The sequence below is a fragment of the Tupaia chinensis genome, unplaced genomic scaffold (genome assembly GCF_000334495.1).
Source record: "Tupaia chinensis unplaced genomic scaffold, TupChi_1.0 Scaffold000341_1, whole genome shotgun sequence".
Lineage (NCBI taxonomy): Eukaryota > Metazoa > Chordata > Mammalia > Scandentia > Tupaiidae > Tupaia > Tupaia belangeri.
Window position 1 is genome coordinate 1,841,375 of NW_006159835.1, and position 7,167 is coordinate 1,848,541.

Here is a 7,167-nt window from a genome sequence, read left to right on the forward strand (position 1 = left end):
TTTCCTTTAAGTCAACCACCATTTTGCTCAGATTAACAGAAGGATAATGATGTCTCCCTGTACAAAGCTAAATATAGTCTTGTCAATAGTATGCAGAAAAATCATATCATGGTCAGTCCAGTTACAACAGAAACCAATTGCTGTTAACTGGGGTAATCTGAAGTATTTATTGATTATTTCTCTTTTCTCGACTCTCTAGAACTGTTTACATGGTGTTAAATCAATCAAAGGGCTGGTATATGTTCTGGCTAAAGAAGCTTGGGGGATACTGAGTAGAGAGGTAGGGTAAACCCAAGTATTAGTCCACTTTTATTATTATTATATTTTTTTAAAGAGGTTTTTGTCTTAGGGCATGTGTGCTTGCTGGAGAGAGACACACACAGCCCGTGTGAGGGGAAGTGAGAAATCACTCCCTAAGGGGAATGGCCACACTGAAATCCCTTCTCCATTCTCATCTAGAGATCTTGGGCATGCACACACACATGCCTGGTGTAAGTTTCAAGCCATGGGATCCAGGACTCAAACTGCCATTGGCCATGTGAGACTCCAGCAACATAACTGCTATGCCTTCTGCCAGCCCCCCACTTTTATTATTAATGAAGACTGGGATGTTCTACATACTGGGATAGAGACGAGAGTCTTTATGTTTTCAATTGTATTTATTGTTTTCTCTGGTACTCTGGTATCCCCACCATAGATTTCCTGCTTTCTAGGCAGTTTGAAATTAAGTCATTCTGCATACCATGAATGATGATAATACAAAATTTACGAAACTACAATGTATGTCAGCCAAAAACTGCAACAACCTGCTCTCTTTAAACCAAATTTCTTTGCAAGCTTCTGCAATAAATTTCTGGATTTCTCCAGAGTAGAAAGCAACTTTTTCTACACCCTTAATTTTTATGTTCTTTATGTTCCTTTGTGTATTTCATTCACTTTGACTTTTCCATCAGATCTTCAATTTTGCTTGAGATTTCTCCAAAGAATCTTATTTCTATATTCAGTTTGGTTCTTTTTAGAGACACATTCACATGTTTTATGTTGAGTACTGTCCTTTCCAATTCATATACCTTTGTAACCTTTTAAAAAAATTTGCCAGATGGTGAATGCACTCACCAGAAAAAGACACAAAGAAAGAGAGAGAAAGAGAAAGCACTCCCCATGAGGAATGGCCACGTCACAATCCCTTCTCTGTTTCTGCCTTCTTTCAAGATTTTGGGAACACAAGCACCCCACATTTTTCAAGCCACCAGGTCTGGGACTCAAACTGCACAGTTGACTACATGGGATCCAGCTGCCTTCACCACACTGCCAGCTGGTTTCTTTATGACATTTTGGCTACATGGGATCCAGCTGCCTAAACCACACTGCCAGCTGGTTTCTTTATGACATTTTTTTTTTTTGAGAGGTTTTTGCTATAGGGCGTGTGCACTCGCCAGAGAGAGACAGAGAGATAGAAAGCGAGAAATCACCCCCACAGGGGGGATGGCCATGCCGCAATCCCTTCTCCTCCATTCTCCTCTCAGGATCTTGGGCACACACACACACGTGCCCGGCGTGAGTTTAAGCCACCAGGTCCGGGACTCAGATTGCGGTCGACTACGTGGGAGTCCAGCGACATAGCCATTACGCTGTTGGTCCCTCTTTATGATATTTTTGACAGAAAGAAATCTTTAACAATCTACACCAGATTTGAGAACAGTGTGATCACCATAGGACACCTGGTGTTGACTTACATGAAGGAACTTCAAAAAGCTCATGAACAAAATAAAATTAAAGTATGTGTTTATTTTGGTGCAAAAAAAATTTGAATCCTATATAGCTTTTTCATGATACACACTTCTCATATTTCACCAATTTTAGCCAATCCATCTTTCTGACACATTAAGGGTGATACAAAGGCAGTTATGAAGTACAGTTTTTCACAATTTTTCACAACTTTTCCTAGATTTATTAAATTTCACAGCTCCAGACTGAGTTGTCCCTTAATATTCTGGTGAAAGGGCTGGTGGGTGGCATGGTGCTTGAGGGGACATGGCCAACTGTGGTTCGAGTCCTGGACCTGGCAGCTTACTTTCTTGCTTTCCCTCTCTCTCTCTCCCTGGTAAATAAAAAAAAAAATAAATAAATAATAACAAATAAAATGTAAATAAATGTATTCTGATGAAATAGAAGTGTTTACATGTGGCAAGATACATGAAACTCCAGAAGTTCTCTAGGTGACCAAAGGCTGCCCAGATCCCACTACAAGAGCCCATTATAGACATTCTCATTTTTATCTTCAGCCTACAACACAAAAAATCTAGAATGCCTACAGAAACTATATCTTTATTTTTTATTTTTATATTATCTTATTAATTTTTGTAGGATTATAAAATTGGTATAACATAATTTATTGGCTATAGTCTCAAGCTGCTTGTTTTCCATGATTCCATTATCTTTTTTCTGAATTATAATAAACAATTATTTACTTCACTGCAAGCATACAGGATTGTTCATTCCCAAGTGAGTTCTTCAAAACATTGTATATAGATTTATTTTCCTACAATTATGTTATTAACCTGTCTTCTTTCTACCTAAACTAAGATTTCAAAGAAGATCATATAATGCTTACAATATCTGTTATTATTTTCAAATAAAAAAGATATTTGTGCTTACCTGTCTTTATCATTATTATTATTATTATTATTATTATTATTATTATTATTTTAGTTATTCTGTGGGGCATGTGTACCCTCGGGGTGAGGGAAGAGAGAGAGAGTGCACTAATGAGCCTCTCAGGAAGATGGACATACCACAATTCCCTCTCTTCCATTCTCTCTAGAGTTTCGGGACACATGCACACATGCCTGGTGAATTTCCCAAACCATCAGATCCAGGACTCAAATCATGCAATCTACCATGTAGAATCCAACTGTATCTTTAAATAACTGAATTCAGCAATTTTCAAAGGATAGTTGGAAGAAATACATCTTCCTCTATTAAATTGACAATTACCAGTTGATATATTAAAGATTATGAAAATTCATATAATTCAGAAAGGGAAAAACTATTTTATGTTGACCTTAAAATATGTTTCTCCTCATGAAGGGGAAACATACATTACCACATCAAAAACTAGTTTATCACAGATGTAGTTTGGAAAATGCTGATTTTATTTGAAAATTAAAATAATTTTTAACACTTAGTAATCTCCCCTCCATCTGTGGTTTTGCTTCCTGTGGCTTCAATTACTTATGATCAACTGTGGTTCAAAAATAGATGAGTATAGTGTTAGAAGATATTTTGAAAGTGAGAGACCACATTCACATAAATTTATTACAGAATATCATTATAATTGTTCTATTTTATTAGTTGTATTGTCAATCTCTTACTATGCTAATTTATAAATTAAATGTTAATATAGAGATTTGTGTATAAATAGGAAAAAAACATAGTATATAAAGGTTTCAGACATCCACTGAGGGGTCTTGGGACATAGCCCCTGAAGATAAGGGGAGACTACCATATTCTCTATGGGGCAGTATCCTCTAAGGATATTTTTTGAATTGTGGAAATATTAAAAATTTAAATTACCTTGGAAATCTGGTGGGGTATTTTTGGTTATTATAATTATTGAGGTGAGTGGAGTAAATTTAGTGGGTAAGAATCAGGGAGGCAGGAAGTGGGATGGTTAGAACAAAGAACTGTCCTATCACTTTCAACATCTATTTCTTTTTTTTTAATTATTTATTTAATTCCATTTGTTATTACTATTTTTTAATTTGACCAGATGAGTGAGAGAGAGAAGGGGAAAGAGAGAAAGCAAGCCACCGAGTCCAGGACCATGGTCAGCCATATGGGAATCCAGTGCCTTTAAACACCACGCCATCTGCCGGCCTCATCTCTTTTTTTTTAAGAATTATTTTTGATTTAACTTTATTCATCATCATTATTTTTTAAATATTTATTTATTTATTATCATTATTTTTCAATTTGACCAGAGAGACAAAGAGTGAGAAAGAGAGAGAGAAAGAGAAAGTGAGAAAGTAAGCCGCCAAGTCTGGGACTCAAACTGTGGTCGGCCATGTAGGAGTCCAACACCCTTAATCACCACACCACTTGCCAGCCTCTTATATTAAATTTTTGCAGTTGACTAGAGAGAGAGAGAAGGAAAATGAGAAAGCAAGCTGACAGTTTGGGGACTCAAACTGTGGTCAGCCATGTGAGAGTCCAGCCTCCACAACCACCACGCTACCTGCTGGCCCCTGTCCTATCACTTTTAACTCCAGATGGATAGTTATGTAAAGGAAAATCTTAGGGGCCAGTAGGTGGCATAGTTGTTAAGCTTCTGGACTCCCACATGGTTGACCATGGTTCAGCCATATGGGAGTCCCAGACCTGATGGCTTGAAAATCACGCTGAGTATATGTGCTTGTATGCCCTAAATCCCAGGAGAAAAATGGAGGAGAAGGGATTGTGACTTGGCCATCCTCCCCCATCCTGGGAGAAGTGAGTTCTCACTTTCCCACTCTCTGTCTCTCTCTGGTGAGTGCATGTACCCTATGCGGGGAGGGGGGGTGGGGGAGAAAGGGGGAGAAGGAAGGAAGGAAGAAACAAAGAAAGAAAAATCTGTTTACAATTATCTGACTCTAAATTCTAATACTATTAATAAAATATTACATAAAATATTCTTGCTTATTGATTTGGGCTGAATTTTTCAGGAATGCAGTTTGGAAATTTGTCAAGGGTTTTTGACCATTTCAGAAAATCACAGTACTGAAAGAAACACCACTCTTGATATTTTAAACATTAACACAACGCACCTCCATCATCTTCATACTCATTGTCTAATTCACAGTGATTTTATGTACAAATGCAAGCACCTGACTACTCCATCAGGACTTTGAGTGTAGTCATGCCTAAGCATATACACATTTAAATAGCTAATATTTTATCAGCTTTCTTTATTGCTTCCTCATATGATTTTAGGCATTAAATTATAATTTTTATATTAAATGTATAAATAAGTTATATTGTTTATAAATTTTTTTCAGAACAGTAAAGTGAATGTTACAACATATTCACTTTGAAAGGGGGCATTCAATCTGATAATATTGAAAAGCAGTATTCTATAAGCCTTGGTTCCCTAAAGATAAGAATTTGAATTAGGATAATTTATGACAGACCAGAAACATACTTTAATTAAATTAAACCACAAAAATAGTACAGTTAGGCTATGTATTAAAAATATAATATGTTTAAGACATTATAATCGATCAGCAAATCTCTCCTATGTGCCTAGCATTTAATTACACTGAAACAAAAAGAGATAACATAAGTTAGTCTGCCTTCATGGAACTTACAAGATAGTGAAAGAAACAGAGCAACAATAAAAAACGGTAAAATTAATGAACTAAATGCCCAACAGTTACCTTCAAAACATTTGTGAAACAAATATTTATAATTTGTCAATAGTCTTAGAATCCTGGGGTGATTAGAAAAAGGTAAACTTACATTGGTGCGTTCCAGATTCAAATGGATAGCATCAACAAGGTGCATTCCCTGTGACAAAGAGGTGACCAGCCTAACTGTGGAGGGCGAGGAGAGGAGGACAAGGTTAGATCCTGTTAGCCCTGTTGAGGGCGAGGAGAGGAGGACAAGGTTAGACCAATGAGAGAGAGAGAGTGGAATCAGATGGTGAAACGGGCTTGAAAGACACAGGAGCCTGCAATTAAAGCAAAATGAAGTCCCTGTGGACTCCTAGAGAAAGGACTAAAGGTAAATTGCTTAGGGTGATAAGACTAATTCATAGGAGAGATTGCCTTACAGAAAATTATCTGAGGTGATTGATATCTGCAAAAGGGAGCCTAATATACAGAGATGAGGTAAGTTTTAGATCTGATAAAATAGAGATTATCAGGGCCAGAAGATGGCATAATGGTTATGTCACTGAACTCCCATATAGTCCACCATGGTTCAAGTCCCAGACCCAAGGGTTTAAAACTTACACCAGGCATGTGTGCGTGTGTGCCCAAAATCCCAAGAGGAGAATGGAGAAGAAGGGATTGCAGTGTGGCCACCCACCAGGAGGGTGATTTCTCACTTTCTGTCTGTCTATCACTCCAGGGAGTGCATGCACCCTATAGCAAAAATCTCATTTAAAAAAAAAAAATAGAGATCATCAGTCTGAATAGATAGCTTGAAAAGTCAACATAGAGGCAATAGCTGAATCGCTCATCACCAGAATGCATGAGCTCATGGAGAAAATGAATAGACAAGGTAAGGGGTAGAAGGCAGGGCCTTGGGCAATATCCACAGGTAAGAGAACCAGAAGAGCTAGCAAAGCAGCTAGAAGATTGAGTATTACTTACATTCAAATGATAAAACTATGGAAAGCTTTACTCTTGCCACATAGGTGTCAGAAACTAAAAATATAAGCCAATTATTCTTTAAGATTTAAGAAAAGTTATGGACCACAGAGTCATGATACTTTACTACTATATTATGACAGAAATCCCTAAACTTTTATATTGATGCCAAAAATTACAGTTCTTTATGAAAGTAGCATCCTTCCGTGAAGAAGGTTATTCTAAAAGAAAGACACACTACTTACAGAAAATGGATTCAGTCATAAATATCCATATATATGTGTGTATGTGTGTGTATATATATATATGTGTATATGTATATGTGTGTATATATATTTTATATAATATATTATATATAACATTATTATATATAATTATATATACATGTTATATTACACATAATATAATATAATATATAATTTTATATAGTTATATAAATACACACACACAGATGTCTTTAAAAAGTTCACAGAAAATATGTATCATAAAAAAACTATGCATGGATTTCAAAATCTCTGCACCAAATAAACTTAAACTTAAATTCCATTTTTCTACAAACATTTCAAGTTTCCTTGTAGGTGAGTCAATTGACTCACAGATGCTATTATAAACTTTCAGAAAAAAACAGTAAGCAGAAACGAGCTATAAATTCCTCATCAGTCATCACAGAAGTTGCATCACCTTGAGGATTACTCTGACTCAATCTAACAGACAAAGAAGTTGCCTAAAGGGCAGTCCAGTGTAGAGCACAGCTTTAGTCATATGCAAAAGCAGAGGTAGCCACAACAGAAAGCTCTGTGTTTGTTATAAATTATCC